This window comes from Microtus oregoni, unplaced genomic scaffold (genome assembly GCF_018167655.1).
Source record: "Microtus oregoni isolate MIOR12 unplaced genomic scaffold, Mior012 000005F_ref0000423, whole genome shotgun sequence".
Taxonomy (NCBI): domain Eukaryota; kingdom Metazoa; phylum Chordata; class Mammalia; order Rodentia; family Cricetidae; genus Microtus; species Microtus oregoni.
In genome coordinates this window covers 55,882,852-55,900,584 of record NW_024543064.1, presented here as the reverse complement: position 1 = coordinate 55,900,584, position 17,733 = coordinate 55,882,852, and positions in this window count along the sequence as shown.

The window sequence follows — 17,733 nt, the reverse complement described above, 5'->3', positions numbered from 1 at the left end:
TAGTAGTGTCTGAGAATGTTTCTGAGATTTCACCGAACAACAGATGCTGATTATAAATATGTAGAAATGGTAAATATTTGGATGTTTGCTTTTCAATGCCCTGCAGATCATTTGTTTAGCTGTGTTGTTTTTCAATGGATTACATTAGGTCATTTAGTGAATGTGTCACCATGGAGCCTGTATTTTCCAAAAACGAGAACTCCCACTCTTTGCTCAAATTAACTGAATCAGCCTCTGACCGTGAATATCTGAGCCTTGTGGAATTAGCCTTTATTGTGTATCAGGTGGACAAAATCAAAGGACACAGAAGAAACAGATGTGAGTCACATGAGCTGGGGAAGTAGTGACTGACTGATTATTGTAGTTTGACGCTTTGCTTTGAAAGTCTAATCTATTTCAAAAATTCATGACACCAGAGGCTTATGGTGAAGTCTATATAAGAAAATTTACAGATGTGTAATTGTAAAGGGATCATCAACTTTTACTCTGGAAACTATGAAAATAATTTGAGTTGAGTCTCAGTAAATTCAGTACAATATCTGATACTTCTTTTATTTGTCATTTATTTTTTAACATAACCATATGTAGGGCTTTCTCTGGCTGCTCTTATAAATGGTATATTAGAGACAGGTATAGATTTAATTTCTACACTGAATTTGATAAAAATAATTATACCAAATTATAGTTTAAGATGCACTAAAATTTCATCCATTGGCAGATATTTGGATATTAAGTGTTCTCTAAACACGGCTTGAGGTTTTTCTTAGTTTTATGCTTTCCCTTTGGTCTAAAGTCACATAATTATGGCTACAGAGACAGATGACCATGCACTTTAATTTGAATTATTACAGTTGAAATATTTATTTGGGAAGTGCAAATACAATCGAAGTTTTGAAACTTTAAAAGAAATACACAGATAATCTGAGTTTTTGTTTAAATCAATTTGATGTATAGACATCATGAAAAATGTATTTTTTAAAAGTTTTAATTTCATATGGACAGGAAAGTAAATATTTAAGAACACTAAAAGTATGCAATATGAAAAATGATCATTCATTTAGCAGATGATGTAAATTCGGGACATACACATTTGATTGCAATCTGGAGTAACAATTCTAATAATTACACAGGAGGCTGGTTGTACTGGTAAAACTCTAAAAAGGTCCTTATTTTCAGAGGATATAATAGTCTTAGCAAGCCTAAGAATTAAGAACAAACTTGGAAGAGCTGTGGCATGGAAAAGTGGAAATTTACCACTGATAAGGTTGAGAAAGGGGTGTGGGAAAGAGTCTCAGCCAGTTGACTAACAAAGATGACTTCTTAAGGAACACTTAATGCAGTAGGAAGGAACTTGGAATGTTGATCATTATGGATCTACTGCATTTAAGAGTTTAGTTCACTAATCTTTCAGGATTCTATATGCTCTGGGAGAGATTTCCCTCAGTTAACACAGTAAGAATGTAGTAGTGGTGGGTTAGGAACCAGGCTTACATATGACATGTAAAACAACACATAAAGAACGCACATAAAACTTTTAAAGATGTATTTTAAAAAGTGTTCACCATCCTTAGCCACCAATGAAGTTCAAATTCAGTTTCTTTAACATTCTATCTCACTCCAGTCAGAACAGCTAAGATCAAGAAAACAAATGACAAATGAGGCAAAGATGTGGGGAACGGTGACCCATTATTCACTGCTAGGGGAAGTGATATAGCCCTATGCAAATCAGTGTGGGATTGTTCAATAGCTAGAAGTAGGACCATTCTACATCGCAGGTTTATGTTCAAAGGGCTCTGTATCCTACTACAGAGACACTTGCTCATCGGTGTTCATTGCTACTCCATTCATAATATCTAGAAAATGGAAATAGCCTGCATACCTCCCTGTTAACTCATGGATCAATAATGAAAATGTGGTGCATTTATATAAAGAAAATATATTAAGCTCTGAAACATGTAAAATTTTAGGGACATAGGTGGATCTGGAAATAATAGTGAAATCGACCCAGTCCCAGAAAGATAAACACAACTCTCTTGTACATGGATTCTTGGTTTCAATCTTCAGATTTTGTGTTTAAAATGTAGTACTTATACAAGCCAAGAAATATAATTAATTTTTTTAATATACCGATTTTGGCAGGCTTTGAAAAATGAGCTAATTCATTTAGAAGTGATCAAGTTATTCTTAAATGTATTCAAATTTTCTGCTTAAAAATTCTTTTGTAATAATTGGCTTCTCCTTTAATAGTCTTTTCTCATTCCTCCTTAGATTGGCAAGGAATGATCAATAGTAAGTTTGTCAGTTCATAATTTCTGCAGTCTACTTTTTTGATACCTTAGAACTAAAACACCATTTTAAATGCAAGGATCAAAATTAAAAGAAGGTAGAGTCAACAGCTTCAGATATAGCTAAAAAAAAGTACTTCTATTTGAAAAGAAAAGTGTGCAGGTGTGACTGCTTCTGGGCAACCACATTCCTAAAAAGAAACATAAGACAAAATTTCCAGGATCTACTGACAGTTCCCGTTTGAATAATACAAGGAAAGAGTTATAAAAGTCCTTAGCAAATGAGAATTAAATTTGAAATATCATCTGTCAGGGACAGAAACAAGACAGACTTCTAGCGTCTAGGAAGCTCTAACTGAAAGAAGAACAAGGAACAATGATACACGTTTGAGACAAGTGGTAACTGCCCAAGACCCTTGTTCCAACACTGTGATCCATTGGAGAAGGCAACAAGAAGCTATTATTAAACGAACAAAGAATAAAAATGTATTTTTCAAGCACACTTTAAAAATACATGCTAGGGTCACACTCTATTATAAAGAATCAAACCAAAGAACTCATTCCCTTTGGACATATATTCAGCAGTGCGCTGGACAGACAATGGAGGTTCTGCTTTTAATTATCTCAAGAACCTTCTATGCTGTTTTCAGCAATAGCTGTGCCAGTTTTCAGTGCCAACAACAATGTACAATACCACCTTCTCCATAGCCTCTGTGATATTTGTTACCTTTTTTCCTTTTGAGGCTAGCCATGTTCAAAGATACAATGTAACATCTCATTGTGCTTTGTCGTTTTCTTTCCCTGATGTCTATGATTCTGAACATTTTTTTGATTAGTTTATTTTGCTCAAAAATATTTGTTTGTGAATTTTGTTGCTTGCAAAACTATTTAATTGAATTGTCAAGTAATATTATATTGGCAGTAGGTACCAGTCATATCTTAGTTGGTTTCCAATTTTGAATTTATGAATCAAATATGAATAGTGATGTTATTAAATATCTACATGTTCTATTTTGTGTGGACTTTAGCTTTGGATTCCTTTAGTAAATATCAAAGAGCACAAGTTCTGGTTCATAAGTTTAGAATGTGAATTATTATTATTATTTTTTTTAGATGACCAAGCTGTCTTGCATAGTGGTTGTGTGACTTGAAATTCCACTAGAAGAGAATAAGAGTTCCAGGTGTTCTGCATTCCTGCCAGAACTGGACTCCTTGTCAGCATTTTGGATTTGGGCTGTTTTAGTAGGTGTATGATACATTTCATTATTGTTTTCATTTTGGAACTTTCTCATGACATAGAACACATGACATCTTTTCATCTGCTTACTTGGAACCTGTCTAACTTTGGTGAGGTATCTATCCTAGTTAGTGAATTTTAAGAGTTTTTTGTATATAATTTGGACAACAATCCTTTTCCAAAATGAGTTTTTCAGATATTTTCACTCAGTTGTGGCAGCCTTTGCATTGTGATGGTACTATTTATTTTTACAAAGCAATGAGGTTTTTTTTTGTTTTGATAAAATTTCACATATCATTTTTGTATGGTTTTTATGATGGCTGGATGACAGCAGCAACATAAAATTTAATAACAGCAAATCTCCCTGCAAACAAAAGCGAGGATAACATTATACATAAAAAACTGCCAATATTTTAGGCTGTATCACTTTTGTTTAAATATAGGGACCATTATTATTTAAGAATTTTAATTCATTCCTAAATATAACAAATTAAATCTTAACATCTAGATCAATGTGTTATTCATATGATTATTTTACAGAAGACTTAGTCTCATTCATTGCTTCATGAACCCACAAAAATATTAATTAGGGACCTGCTATGGACAAGAAATCCTTTTTAATTAATTGGGCAAATGGATATCAAATAGTCTATGTCAACAAAACTACTTGCTAGTGAGGGTTATTACCATAGATCCAAAATAACTGTAATACTAGGCTAGTAAGTATCTAGTTCATGAAACAAGATAGAGGCATGAAAGATTTGCTATTATTCTCTGTACAAGGGCGTGATTATTTCTAGCTGTGGGAGTCAGAGGGAACCTTGTCAAGGATGAAGCATCATATCTACTGTCAAATCTTTTCCTAGTGGGCAAAGTTATGGCAGTCAGCATACTCAGGGTCAATGAGAAGAGCATATTCCTCAGAGTCAGTCAGAAAGATGCCCTGTTCCATTTTGTCTCCCTATAACTAGCTTGGAGTCAGTGTTGGACTCAACTTGTAATATATATTATATTACCACCACTTAATTCTATTTCATCAACTCTTTTTTTTACTTTTAAAATCAGTATGAATACTTCCATGACAAAGCCTTTAATCTCTGATATTTGCTTTTAAGAAATTGTAAAAGGCAGTCATATTTAGGTTTGATCCAATGATCAGCTTGCATTCTGTTGAGAAAAGGCAGAAACATCTGTATCTTTTTACTAGACAGCAGTGACAAATTTCTGTGGTTAAAATGGCCAAATAGGTGCCTTAATCTGGGGAAGGAATCAAGATAATTAACACATCCATAAAGCTATCAAACTCTTGCAGTAAGAGCTTCTCCATGTTTTTTATGTCTCTGGTATTATTAAAGATGATCATATATTTTATTGGGGACTAGAGAAATGATTATTTTCTGCGCTATTAACCCTACATAGTTATAGGTAATAATAATAAATATGTTAAAGGAGGGTGTCCCCGTTTTCATTCCTATAAAGTTATTTTCATTGCAAACACTCTTTGGCCTTTCAATGGCTTTTGTTTTCTAATCTGACTATATTCCTCACATGGGCTTAATGCTGAATTTCCATAGCAAAATTTCAGCATTGTTGGCTTTGGATGCCTGCAATAAGCAGCTATACATTAAACTCGGTCATAAGAATAGAAAGTATTTTAAACTATGAAGCCTATTTTTTATTCTACTTTATAAATTTGAATTTGTGATGGCTTAGGAATACATTTACTCTGGCTTAAACAGGGAGGAGGAAGTAGCGAGAGGGTAAAACTCTTCGCTGTCCATGCATGAAATTGCCTTTGGTAATTGGCTTTGGCGGTCCTAAGGTACTAAACTGCAGAGCTTCACTAAATGTGAGGTTGGAATGAGAAGGGTAAGCAGTAATTAGTCAGTCACTTTGACTTTTTAGACACAGCTTAGCATTTATTACTGTTTCTCTCACTGCTCTGACCTAAATCAATGACCTTTAAACTGGAATGTATTTCCTTGTACCTATTATACCCTCCTCTTTAACACTTCCATTGTACATTAAAAAAATTAAAAATGAAAAGGATCAAGTGATTCAATGTACAGAGGACATCTAACCATCCATGGAGAAGGGACTTTTTTTTTTAAACTTCATTGAAACATCAAGAAGCAGTCACTATGAGAAAAGAATTGACTCATTTAGTGTTAGAAGTGCTAATGGACCTTTATGATCAAGGTGAGAATAGCAATACAAATACATAAAGCAGCTTGCAGAGCAGTGAGACAGGTTAGCTTCCTATCTCGATGACCTGAGGTTAATTTCTAGGACCCACATGGTAGAAGGAGAAAACTGACTCCCACAGTTGTCCTCTGTGTCCATATGTGCACTGTGGAGCCTGTCTGAGGAGTATTTATATGTAAAAAAATTAATAAATCTAGTAACAAAAGAAGAGCTTGTACTCAATGTATTTTAAAAACTTGTAGGTCAGAAAATTCCATCTTGGGTGGAATTTGAATCATAGATGATTATCTATGTGTGGTAGATGAAATAATGTTCTCCTAGGTATGATCCCACTCTATCACCAAGAACCTATAGATATGTTATCTACAAGACAAAGTGGAATGGATTTCTGTAAGTGAATACTAAAGAGGCTCATAAACTGACATAAAATATGGAGATTCTTTTGGTGTATTTGGAAGAGCACAGTGCAATCACTAATGGTGGGAATGGGAGGTAGAATTGTCTATATTCTACTGATGGGATGGGATGAGAAACTGAGCATTGCTGTTTGGTAATGGAAGCAGTGCATGATCGAGGCATGTAGGCATCCCACATCAGCCAGTGAGGATATGGAGACACACTATCCACCAGATCCTTCCAAAGAGCATGGTCATGCCAACATCTAGACTTTGGCTTAGCCAGACTGACGTCAGACTTTTGTGTAGCTTTCAGTCATGCATTTTTTTAATTTAATTTAATTTTTTTTTAGTTGTTGAAAAAAAATTCCCGCCTTCTCCCCATTTCCCATTTCCCTCCCCCTCCTCCCACACATTACCCCCTTCCCCCACTCCCATCCCCCCCCACTCTGTTCCCCCTCCCTCTCGAGAATGAAGAGCAGTCCAGATTCCCTGCCCTGTGGGAAGTCCAAGGTCCTCCCACTTCTATCCAGGTCCAGGAGGGTGAGCATCCAAACAGGCTAGGCTCCCAGAAAGCCAGTTCATTTATTAGGATCCTATAATTTGTGATCCTAGAGAAGCTAAATAAGAAGGTGAACCCAAAGAAAAACATATAGTCATCCGCCTGGATATGGGAAGTAGACAAGATTGCAGGGCAAACACTGGGAACTTGGGAGTGAGGTGGCATGGGGCTAAGGGGAATTGGGGTGTGAAACATGAGAAGGGGAGGACTGGGGGAGCTTGGGGGAATGGAATGGGATGGGGGAATGGGATGGTTGGGACACGGGAGCAGAGAAATATATATCCTAATTAAGGGAGCCACCTTAGGGTTGGCAAGAGACTTGACTCTAGAGGGGCTCGCAGGTGTCCAGGGAGATGTCCCCAGACAGTCATGCATTTTTAAAACAATTTTATTATTCTTGTAGAAGAAATAAGTCCTGAGATGAATTCATTTTTGTAATAACTTATTTCTTTAAAATAGAACCAAAATGTGCAAGCTTTTTATTTTCTATTTTACTGAAATTGGTTTTCTTATTGAGGTTTTCTTGTTTTTAATCCCTTGTTTGAAGGGATGTCACAGTGACAGCTAGATGTGGTATGAGATGGCCAGTTGCTATAGGCAAAACGCGGTCTTGGAGGTGATGCTTCAGAGTTCCCTAAAAACACAGAGTTCCCTGTGTTACAAAGTGTCCTTTCACTATCAAACTATTAGTGCCACAGCATGTTTTGATGATTGAAGCAATGATATGTGCTTAGAAGGGTGAGTTATTCTTTGGAGTGTCTCTACAACTGCAGTTGGCCTTAAAACTCCCTGCACTGGCAACAGACAATGCCAAAGGTATGAGGAGACATCAAAATGCCAAATGTTTTAATTGTGGTAGAATAGAACATCTGATAAGGGATTGTAGACATGGAATTCCTAGAAATGTCTCCTCAGGAAATTACAAAAATGAAAGGTATCAATCCTCTAGATTATGTAGAAGGTGTGACAAAGGCCAACATTGGACAAATGAATGCAGATCAACAAAAGAGACACAAGGCCACCTGAAACCATTGGGAAACTCCTTGGGGGGGGGGGCTCTCACTGTCCCCCAAGGAGGAGGAAGTATAGAGTATGAAGTCTATTTATGGCTGAATGTTCTGCATTCTCCTATTCTCCACAGCATGACTAGTTGTGGGCCTCTGTGCCAATCATAGTCAGATGATGGTTGATGAATTAATATATCTATGGGTAGATGATAAGTCCTTAGAAGTCTATTTAATACACTGTCATCTAGCAGATTAAGAGAAGTAGGTCCTTCTCTAGGACCTATGAACTATCTAATCATAGATTCTTTGCCTGAAAATTGTGTCAGATATGGGTTTCATCTTTTGAAGTAGAATTTAAATATATTTGAAGGTAGTTGGTGACTCCAACAGCATTCATATCACTACTGTATCAGTGGAGATAACTTGCCACACTGGTCATCACTGGAGCTCACAGGGTTCACAGCAATTTATGAACAATGATTACTTTTCTCCTCTAGTTGGGCACACAGCACCCTTAACTGTTTTGAAAGTTAACCAGTCAAGATGGAGCATCCAGATCTGTACTAGTTTGATTTTACCATGTTCTATGACTCTTGTGTGTGGTGTCTTCAGCAATAGTATCTTATAATCACATAATCATTTTATAAAATATAGAAAAATTCTTTCATAAAAGTCCATCATTCATGCCTGATAAAGATCCTAGAGAGAGAATGGAAAAAGGGATATTTTTCAGCATAAAAAAAGCAATATAAAACCAATAGTAAATCATCCTTGTGGCTGTTTGAATGAGAAAGAGCCTCATACCCTCATCTATTTGAATGCTTGGTCCCTTCTTGGGTGAAAATCTTTTCAAAAGGATTAGGAGGTGTGGCCTTGTTGGAGAAAGTGTACCACTGGGGGTGGATTTTGAGGTTTCAAAACTCCATGCCAGGCCCAGTCTCTCTCTCTTTGCCTTCAACTTTTGGATAAAATGTAAGATCTTAGTTACTGATCCAGTGCCAAGCCATGTTTGTCTCTTATCATACTCCCTGATATGAAACTTTTATTATGAACATTTTCACATGTTTTGCAAGAGTTATCCAAAGATGTTTTGTTTTATTTTAAGAATTTTATGAAAGATACTGCTTCTCTGATTTATTTCTGTTTATAATTCATAAATAGAATGGCTTCTGATTTTTGTGAGTTAACTTTGTATCCTCCCACTTTTCTGAAATTGTTTTTCAGTTGTTTAAGCTTGGTATAGTCTTTAGGGCCTTCTATGTATAAAATCATACAATCTGCAAATCAAAATACATTGGTTTCTTCCTTTTCTTATTGTATCCCCTTGATCTCTTTTAGTTGTCTTGTTACTCTAGCTAAGGCTTGAAGTACTGTGTTGAATAGGTATGAAAAGACTGGATATACTTTTCTCATTCCTGATTTTAGTGAAACTGATTTCAATTTCTCTTTGTTTAGAAAGATGTCTTGTTGTAAACTGCCTTTATTATGTTGGGTTTTGTCCCTTGTATTCTAAGCCTCTCCAGGACATTTATTATGTGAAAGGTTGTTGGATTTTGTCAAAACCTTTCCTCTATCTAATGAGAAAATTATATATCATTTGTTTTCAAATCTGTTTATGTGGTGTATTGCATTTATTGATTGGTGTATGTTAAATCATCCTTGAATCTCTTGGATGATCATGGTGGATAATTTTTTTCTCATCCTGTACATGTGCTATTCTTTATGCCTCTTATGATTGTGAATATTTTCTTCTATAATTTTGTTAAAAATACTTCCTGTGCTTGTGACCTAGGTTTATTCTCCTTCTCCTACACCTATTATTATTAGTATTGGATTTGCCATTGTGTCCCATTGTTTTTCCTGAATGTTTTGTGCTTGAATTCTTTTATTTTTTTTATTGAACAGTTTTTTTGACTGATTCATTTATATTTTCTATCTGTCTTCAAGACCTGATATACTCTCCTCCCTGTCTTTTAATCTGATGGTGACACTTATCTCTGAGACACTTCTTTGTATTTCTAAGGCTTTTATTTCTATGCTTAGGTTTGGATATAGATTCTATTCATTTCTTAAAGTCTATTGCCATGTCTTGAGTTGTTTTCATTATTTCATTAAACTGATTGTGTTTTCACAGTCTTCAAAAGATTATTTATTCATATCCTCTTTAAGGTCCTTGAACAGAGACATAATTGCCATTTTTAAGATCTTATCTTGTGCTTCAGCTAAATTGCTTTTCTCAGGGTCTATTATAATAGGGGTGCTGGCTTCTGGAGAAGATGTATTATCTTGTTTGATCATACTTGTGATTTTGCACTGAAGTTAAGATACTTAAAGTGGTTCTTGGTTGTAGACCCCTTGTTTTAAATTTGTTGGTGGGTGTTCTGTTCATTGGTTGCTGTTACCCCATCTCAGCCCTATCCCAAGTGACTTCTCAGAAGTTCCTGATTTCCAGTCAAAGATTGTGGCTGTGATATCCCAGGAGGGTGTGGCTCTGCAGGTTCATAGGGAGTTACAAAGGAATGGAGATGGGTGTAAGGAATAAGTAAAGAGAGAAGCAGGGAAGAACTAGGGAGAATTGGCAGTGGGTTCTTGGTTCTGCACCAAGGGTTCCAAGGGGATAGAATGGGGTGAATGGAGGTTGAGGTTGGTAGGTGGCAGCAGGTTTCAGAGTAAGTCTGGGGACAGATGACTGGAGGACAGGAAGGAATAAAAACGTCACCTACTTGAATCCCAGTCCATTGTTCAACAGCCCTGTTTTTGTTTTTCCCCTCTCCCATATCACCATCCATCTCTCTAGTCAAAGGCCATAGAAAAAAGTTTGACCTTTTACCAGAAAAGTAATGATGGTGGTATTTGTGGTTTAAGAAATAATTCTTGAGTTCAAGGCCAGCCTGGTCTACAGAGTAAGTTCCAGCCTCAGACAAGGATACACAGAGAAACCCAGTCTCAAGAATAAAAAGAAAAAGAAAGAAGTGAAAAGACAATAGTTTAAATAGTGTTTGAATTGGTAAAGACTGGAGCTTTTATAAGTTGGCATATATTCTATGTTGTATATTGATATAAATATGAGATATTGTAAATAAACAAGAAAGGAAGGATTATAAAAAAAAGAAAGAATTCTTTGTTCACTATATCTAGGTAGTAGAGGGCATCCACATCCTCTGCCCAGTCTTCCAAAAGAGCTGACCAAAGAGCATCTGCCAACTCAGACACTGCTGTTATAATTATTCCCATGCTGAAAATGATTTAAGTGGAGAAAAAATTTCTTACCAGTTATGACAGTTGGCAGCTAGACTAGACAATCTATTTACTGTATCTCTAGACAGCTCTCCTTCAACCATGTAATAGAGCAATTATGCATTTTATTTAGTTTTAATGTTGGACATATATATGTCTTTATGGCAGAGCTGAGTTGTATGCATTCATATTGGCTCCTTTGTTTTATATCTATATATCTATGTCTCTGTATAGTTGTATTTTATTTCATATTTGTTAATTTAATTAACTGTATTTTGTGATGATGATCTGTTTTTGCCCATAACTATTGTAGCTCTCAATTATATTTTTTGCCTTCCTCTCCCCTCATCTCCTTCCTTTCTTCTTTTTTCTTCTCACCTGGATGATAACAGTATCATAATGAGGGTCTCTGGCATACTTGATAAATGTTCTACAACTAAGGTACATACCCAGTCTATAATCTATTATTTTCCAGCTCTAACTATTCTTCTATTTAACTTAACACAAATATAGTTTTTACTTTTATATTATTTCACTTAATTCATCATATTTTATTTTAAAATATGAATTTGTATTTTTAAAAATATCACAAATTTAAATTCAAATATTTTCCCTCAGGAAATCCCATGGAAGAGAAGGAAAGAATGAATGTAAACCAGAAGGGATGGAGGACAACAAGAAAACAAAGCCCTCTAAATCAAGATGAGCAAAGCTCATTTGAGTTCACAGACACTAAGACCTGCATAGGTCTGCACTAGGTCGTCAGTGTGTATATTATTGCTTCTATTTTAGTGTTTTATAGAACTCCTGAGCATGTCAATGAGTGGGTCTCTGACTTGTGCCTTTTCTTGAGCTCTTTTCATTCTGTTGGTCTGTCATGTTCTACTTTGATATGATAGTTTGTTCAACTAGATGTGATTTTTGTGTTTTATTATATTTTATTTCATCAAAGCTCAAATGCACTTTTGAATGAGTAGTTTTTTATAACTTCCTCTATCTATTAAATTCCTATTTTTATTTTAATTTTAAAATAGTGGATATATTTTTTAACAAAACAAAATATATTAAGATAAAACAAAGCCATCACGTCCTAGTTTGACAAGGCAAACCAACAGAAGAAACAGAGGCCAAACTGAAGGGACAAGAATCAGGGTCCTGCTTCTTTACATACTATGAAAGTTATAATATATATGCAGAGGACTCGGTACAGATCAGTGTAGACCCTGTACTTGATCCTTCCTTCTCTGTGAGTTTATATGAACTTTGCTCAGTTAATTAAAATGGCCATGTTTTACTGGTGTCCTCCACCTTCTGTTCTGTCTCTTCTTCCACAGGGTTCCCTGAGCTATGCAGGGATAGATTTGATGAAAGAACCTCATTTAGAGCTGTGGGTCTCTATATTTGCTGCAGGAGGAAGTATCTCTGATGAAGGCTGAATAAGGTACTGATCTATGAATATAGCATAATATCATTAGGGATCGCTTTATTATTACTTTTAAGATCAGTAGTATTTGGTTTTACCCTATATCTCTGGGCTATCTAGTCCCTGATTCTTGGTAATCCATGCATTGTCATGTATGGGTTCTATCTCATGGAGTGGGTCTTAGGTCAAATTAGACATTGGTTGATTACTTCCACAAGCTTTGTGTCACCACTGTCTTAGCATATTTTGCAGGTAGGACAGATTTTAGATCAAAAGTTTTGTGGCTGAATTGGTGTTTATGTTTCTTTTTTTGGTAGCTGTATGCTCAAGTATCTTCCCACATCAAAGGCCCTAGAACATGGAGGTGAAAGTTCTTTTTTGGCATCAGCCCTACCTCTCCATGTTCAATGAGTTGTGTGGATGTTGTCTTCAACAATGGGACCTTGCTGTCAGTTTGTGGGGAGCAAGATATTCTCAGCAATAGCCTGAGTTACTTGGGGATTTCCATGAGACTCCTTTTCTCAACAACTCAATGTAAACCAATCCCAGTACTGGAAGTTTTACGGGGTGACAAGAGATGGCCTCTTTCTCTCTCTGTCACTGGACATCTGAGGATGCAAACACATCACACTTTGTCCAGCTTTCATGTAAGTGCAGGGGATTTGAAGTCAGGAAGTCCTCGTGTTTTTGCAGCAAGTGCCTTCACCCAGCAGGTCACCTCCTCAAGCCTTCAAGAGCATTCTGGAGCATCCTCCCTTGTCTTAACAGAGTTTATTCTTTTATTCTACTGCTGATAATTGTTATGATTATTTCTAGTAGTTTTATTTACTTATTTCATTTTTCTGAGACAGAGTTGTTGTCCTAGACATTTGCTGACAGAGGTTTCTGTCCTGTCCAGTCCTACAGCCGTTCAGTCCCAAAGAAATATACAGAGGTCTACATTAGTTATAAACTGATTGGCCCTTTACCTCAGGCTTCTTATTAACTCTTATAACTTATATTAGCCCATAATTCTTGTCTGTGTTAGTCATGTGGCTTGGTACCTTTTTCAGTGAGGCAGTCACATCTTGCTTGTTCTGTGTCTGGTTTCCTCTGTGTCTGGATGAGGAAGGACCATAGACTACGTCTTTTCCCTTCCCAGAATTCTCCTGTTCTCATGGCCCCACCTATACTTCCTGCCTGGCTACTGGCCAAACAGCATTTTATTAAATAAGTACAAGAAACAAATCTTTACAGGGTAAAACACAGCATAGGGTTTCTCTGTGTAGCCCTGTCTGTACAACAACACATTATGTAGATGAGGTTGGCCTTGAACTCATAGAGATTTTCCTGCCTCTGTCTCCTGAGTGCTGGGATTAAATGCATGCACCATATTACCAGGTTATTTCAAAAATTTTTAGGGACAAGGAAGATATATACATACACAATAATATATATATATATATATATATAATTAGGTTTGTTTTTTGTGTATTAATATAAACTATTTGTTAAATAATTAAAAATGAGATTGTTGCATCACAAGATTTCATATGATTAAAATAACTCAGTGCTATAATTTTTCAAAGTCATTCTATCAAACAAAATATTTTATTTTTTAATAATTTTGTCATCACATATTAAAAATATTCTTTATTTATAACATTTTCTTTGGAAATTTCACATCATTCATTTCATAATTAAAAACCCTAAAGTAATTAGGTATAGATGCTCCATATATAGCTCATTATAATTAAGGATATATATGACCATACCATAGTCAACATAATACTTAAATCATAGAAAACCAGATATTTATAAAAATCTAGATTTATTGTGTAGAACTAAACATTTTCAGATCTAAGCAATGAAATGGTGATAGAAGAGGTTGATTAATATTTGGTGCTTTTTAGTGGCTACAGAATCAGCTTTTAACTCAGCCAGCCTCCTCTGGGTGAAGCAATGTGTTAACTCACTGTAGACACGCTTCTGTCATTTCTCCAGGTAAGGCGAGAGCGCTGGGGTAAGAGTCGGCAAAACTGGTCCAGTCTCACCGCCATCACTGGTGGTATGTTCTTCGTAACCTTGACAACCCATGAAACTTAGGGGCTTGAGAGCTTCATTGCTCCTGTAGTTCATTGAAATAAAGTATTGTAAAATGAAAAAAAAATCTAGATTTATACAAGTATATCTACTTCCATTGCTTTTATTCAATGTAGTATCTGACATTTTAAACAGAAAAAAAATGTAAGAAAATGAAAGATAAGGGATTGAAAATGTGAGGGCAAGATGTCAAATGATACCACTTTTTACATGATCTTATTTTATGCTTCAAGTACCCCAAGAACCTCACCTAAAGGAAGCACAATTGTGTTGGCTAGTTTTATGTCAACTTGACACAATCTGGAGTTTTCTGAAAAGAGGGAACTTTAATTGAAAAATTACTCCATAAGATCCAGGTCTAGGAGCCGGGTGGTGGTGGCGCACGCCTTTAATCCCAGCACTCTGGAGGCAGAGGAAGGTGGATCTCTATGAGTTCAAGGCCAGCCTGGTCTACAAGAGCTTGTTCCAGGAAAGGCTCCTCAAAAATTTTTTTAAAAAAAGTCCAGATATAGGGCATTTTCTTCATAGGGTAAGGTCTAACCTACTGTGGGTTTCCACTGGGCTGGTCGTCCTGGGGTCTATAAGAAAGAAGGAAAAGCAAACAATGAGGAACAAGCCAGTAAGGAGCCCCCTTTTATGACCTCTGGATTAGCTCCTGCCTCCAGATTTCTGCCCTGTTTATGTTCCTGTTCTGATTTCCGTCTATGATGCTTTACAATGTGGAAGTGTAAGTCAAGTAAACCCTTTCTTCCCCAACTTGCTGTGTGTCATGGTGTTTTATTACAGCAATAGAAACCCTAACCAAGAAATCATTAAACAAATGCAGTGAGTATCAGAATAAAACATACAAGAATTGGTATTTCCTTTATATGCCAATGCCCAACCATTGACACCAGCATATAATCCCATTCTCAAGATCCTTAAAAATCCAAATATCTAGGAATGCTATGACAGGAAGTTTAGAGATTTCTGCAAAAATAATCTAGGTGATCAAACTACAGAAGACACTTATGCAGAATATAAATGGCCGTGTTCTATAGAATCAATGCGCTGTATGCTAATCCACAGAAATTCTTCATAGAGCTATAAAATATTTATGAAAATAAAAAGTGTATCCAAGTAACAGGGTCATAAAGACATATGAGAGAGTATAATAGAACAAAATAGATGACAGAGAAATCATCTTACCCACCTACTACTTACTCATTTTGATAAAGGTTTCCTAGTGTGTGTTGGAGAAAATATAGCCTCTATCCTAAAGAATTCTAGAAGAGTGGGGTATCCATAGGTAGAAGGTGATTCTATGAAATTCCAACTAAAAATGAGCAAGTAATCTTACTGTGATATCCGGAATACTGACATGAGAAAAACATGAAAAATGAAGCCACAGAAACAGGAGATAACTTCCCAAGGGATGGTTCTATTAAATGACGAAATTACAGCAAACATAGACAAATGGACCCTCCCTTAATATTACAAAATGCAAAGCTCTGTACAGCACAAAAAGAATGGGGAGAAAAATTGCAGAAAGGGCTAATTTTTTTGGTCAAATTACTTGATGAAGGATTAATATTCAGAATATATAAAGAACTCAAAAATGTAAACCGAAAGTATAGGTTATCAATAGAATGGCAAATAAACTAGAGACACCCTTTTTAAGAAAATGTACAGAGCTCAATAAAAATCAACAAAAAAGAAAAAGCATACAGAGAGCCAGTAAGACATGAAAAAAATGTTCCAATTTTTAGCAATGAATACAGTTTAATTAAAAATCGCATTGGGGTTTCAGAGGGGCCATTTCCTGAAAATAAAGCATAGTAAACTCTTTCAAAAAGACTGAGGGAGAAAAAGGAAAGAACTTTCATATATTGTTGGGAGGAATATAAATAGAATCAAGTATGAGAGTGCTTCAAAAATGAAACAAACAAATAAACAAGAGGATGTTATTGGGTTGTACAATTTTTAGGCCTATACCCAAAGACACCTAATGTCATGATACCATAGAGATTTCTGTGTGCCTAGGTTTTAATGGCATCATTTGCAGTAGACACACGACAGATTCAGCCTAAATGTGCTCCAGGGGTGAAATGGATAGTCAATCAATCATTAAGCAGGAAAGAATTATGTCACTTTAAGGAAAATGGATTGTAGAACATGACAGCATCATATTAAATGATGTAAAGTAGACTCAGAATGAAAAATACTGTGTTTTTCTCTTTTGTATTTGATCTAGAAACAAAAAAGGAAAATTATACAAATGTAGAACTAACCATTTGGGAGGGGGAGGGGGGAGCTATGGGAGGATAGGGAGTTAACATAATCGAAGTGTCTTATGTAAATGTAGGAAAATGTCACAATGAAGTCATTTGTTTTCTAGAATTTATATTGGGCCTCTGCAATACATTGCACCGAGAAAGTAAAATAAGTTCATGAGAAGAACGAATATTGGATATCATATTTTAGGATTAATTACGTTTGTTACATGGCATGTACCACATCATAGCATTTCCACAAACATCTCTACACATTAGCCTTATGCCACTATGCCCCGCTCAGGGGTCTTTACGATTCTTTGAGTTTGGTGCTTACACAAATGTGTCTTCTCCCTCTTTGAGGCAGAAGAATAAGAGAGAATCCAATATCCCTTCAGCTGCATCTATTAGGAACCTCCTTAATCAAGCACGGACCAAGAGCTAGAAACACCAAATTAAATGAAGGATATTATTTTGGTTTGCTAAATCTATTTGCACTGAAATCTGCCCATTAGGCACATGTCTATCTTGTGCGGGTCATTCATCCTTTCTGACTCTCCATTCTCTTGCATTTAAAATGAAGGCAAATTCTTTTTTTTTTTTCAAAATTGTGGAAACTCAGATTAAAGATGCAACTCTTTTGCAACAGTTCTACTTACTCCTTGGAATAAATAGTAGACGTTTACTTAATTAATGCCTGTTTCCCTCATACGTTTAAGGGTTATTGAGATTACATAATAGGATAATGGATATGAAATTGCTTTAGTATTTTTAAACAGGAATTGTGGTAAAGTAGGAGTCAACATGCCACTGTTCTTCCCTGTGAAAGTTTAAGCCCAAGAGGCAGACACTTTGAGATCAAAGTAGCAATTTACTGATAAAAGCTTAGAAATGTCATTTTGATGTGCTTCTCAATGTTTTGTTCTAAAATTAAACTTCCCTCCTTAGGCACAGGTACATTTCAAATGTTCAATTCTTACCCACTGGGACGGATAACTTACTATCAGGTAGAGAGCCAAGAGGGTGAATGCTTCCCTCAGCAAGAAAG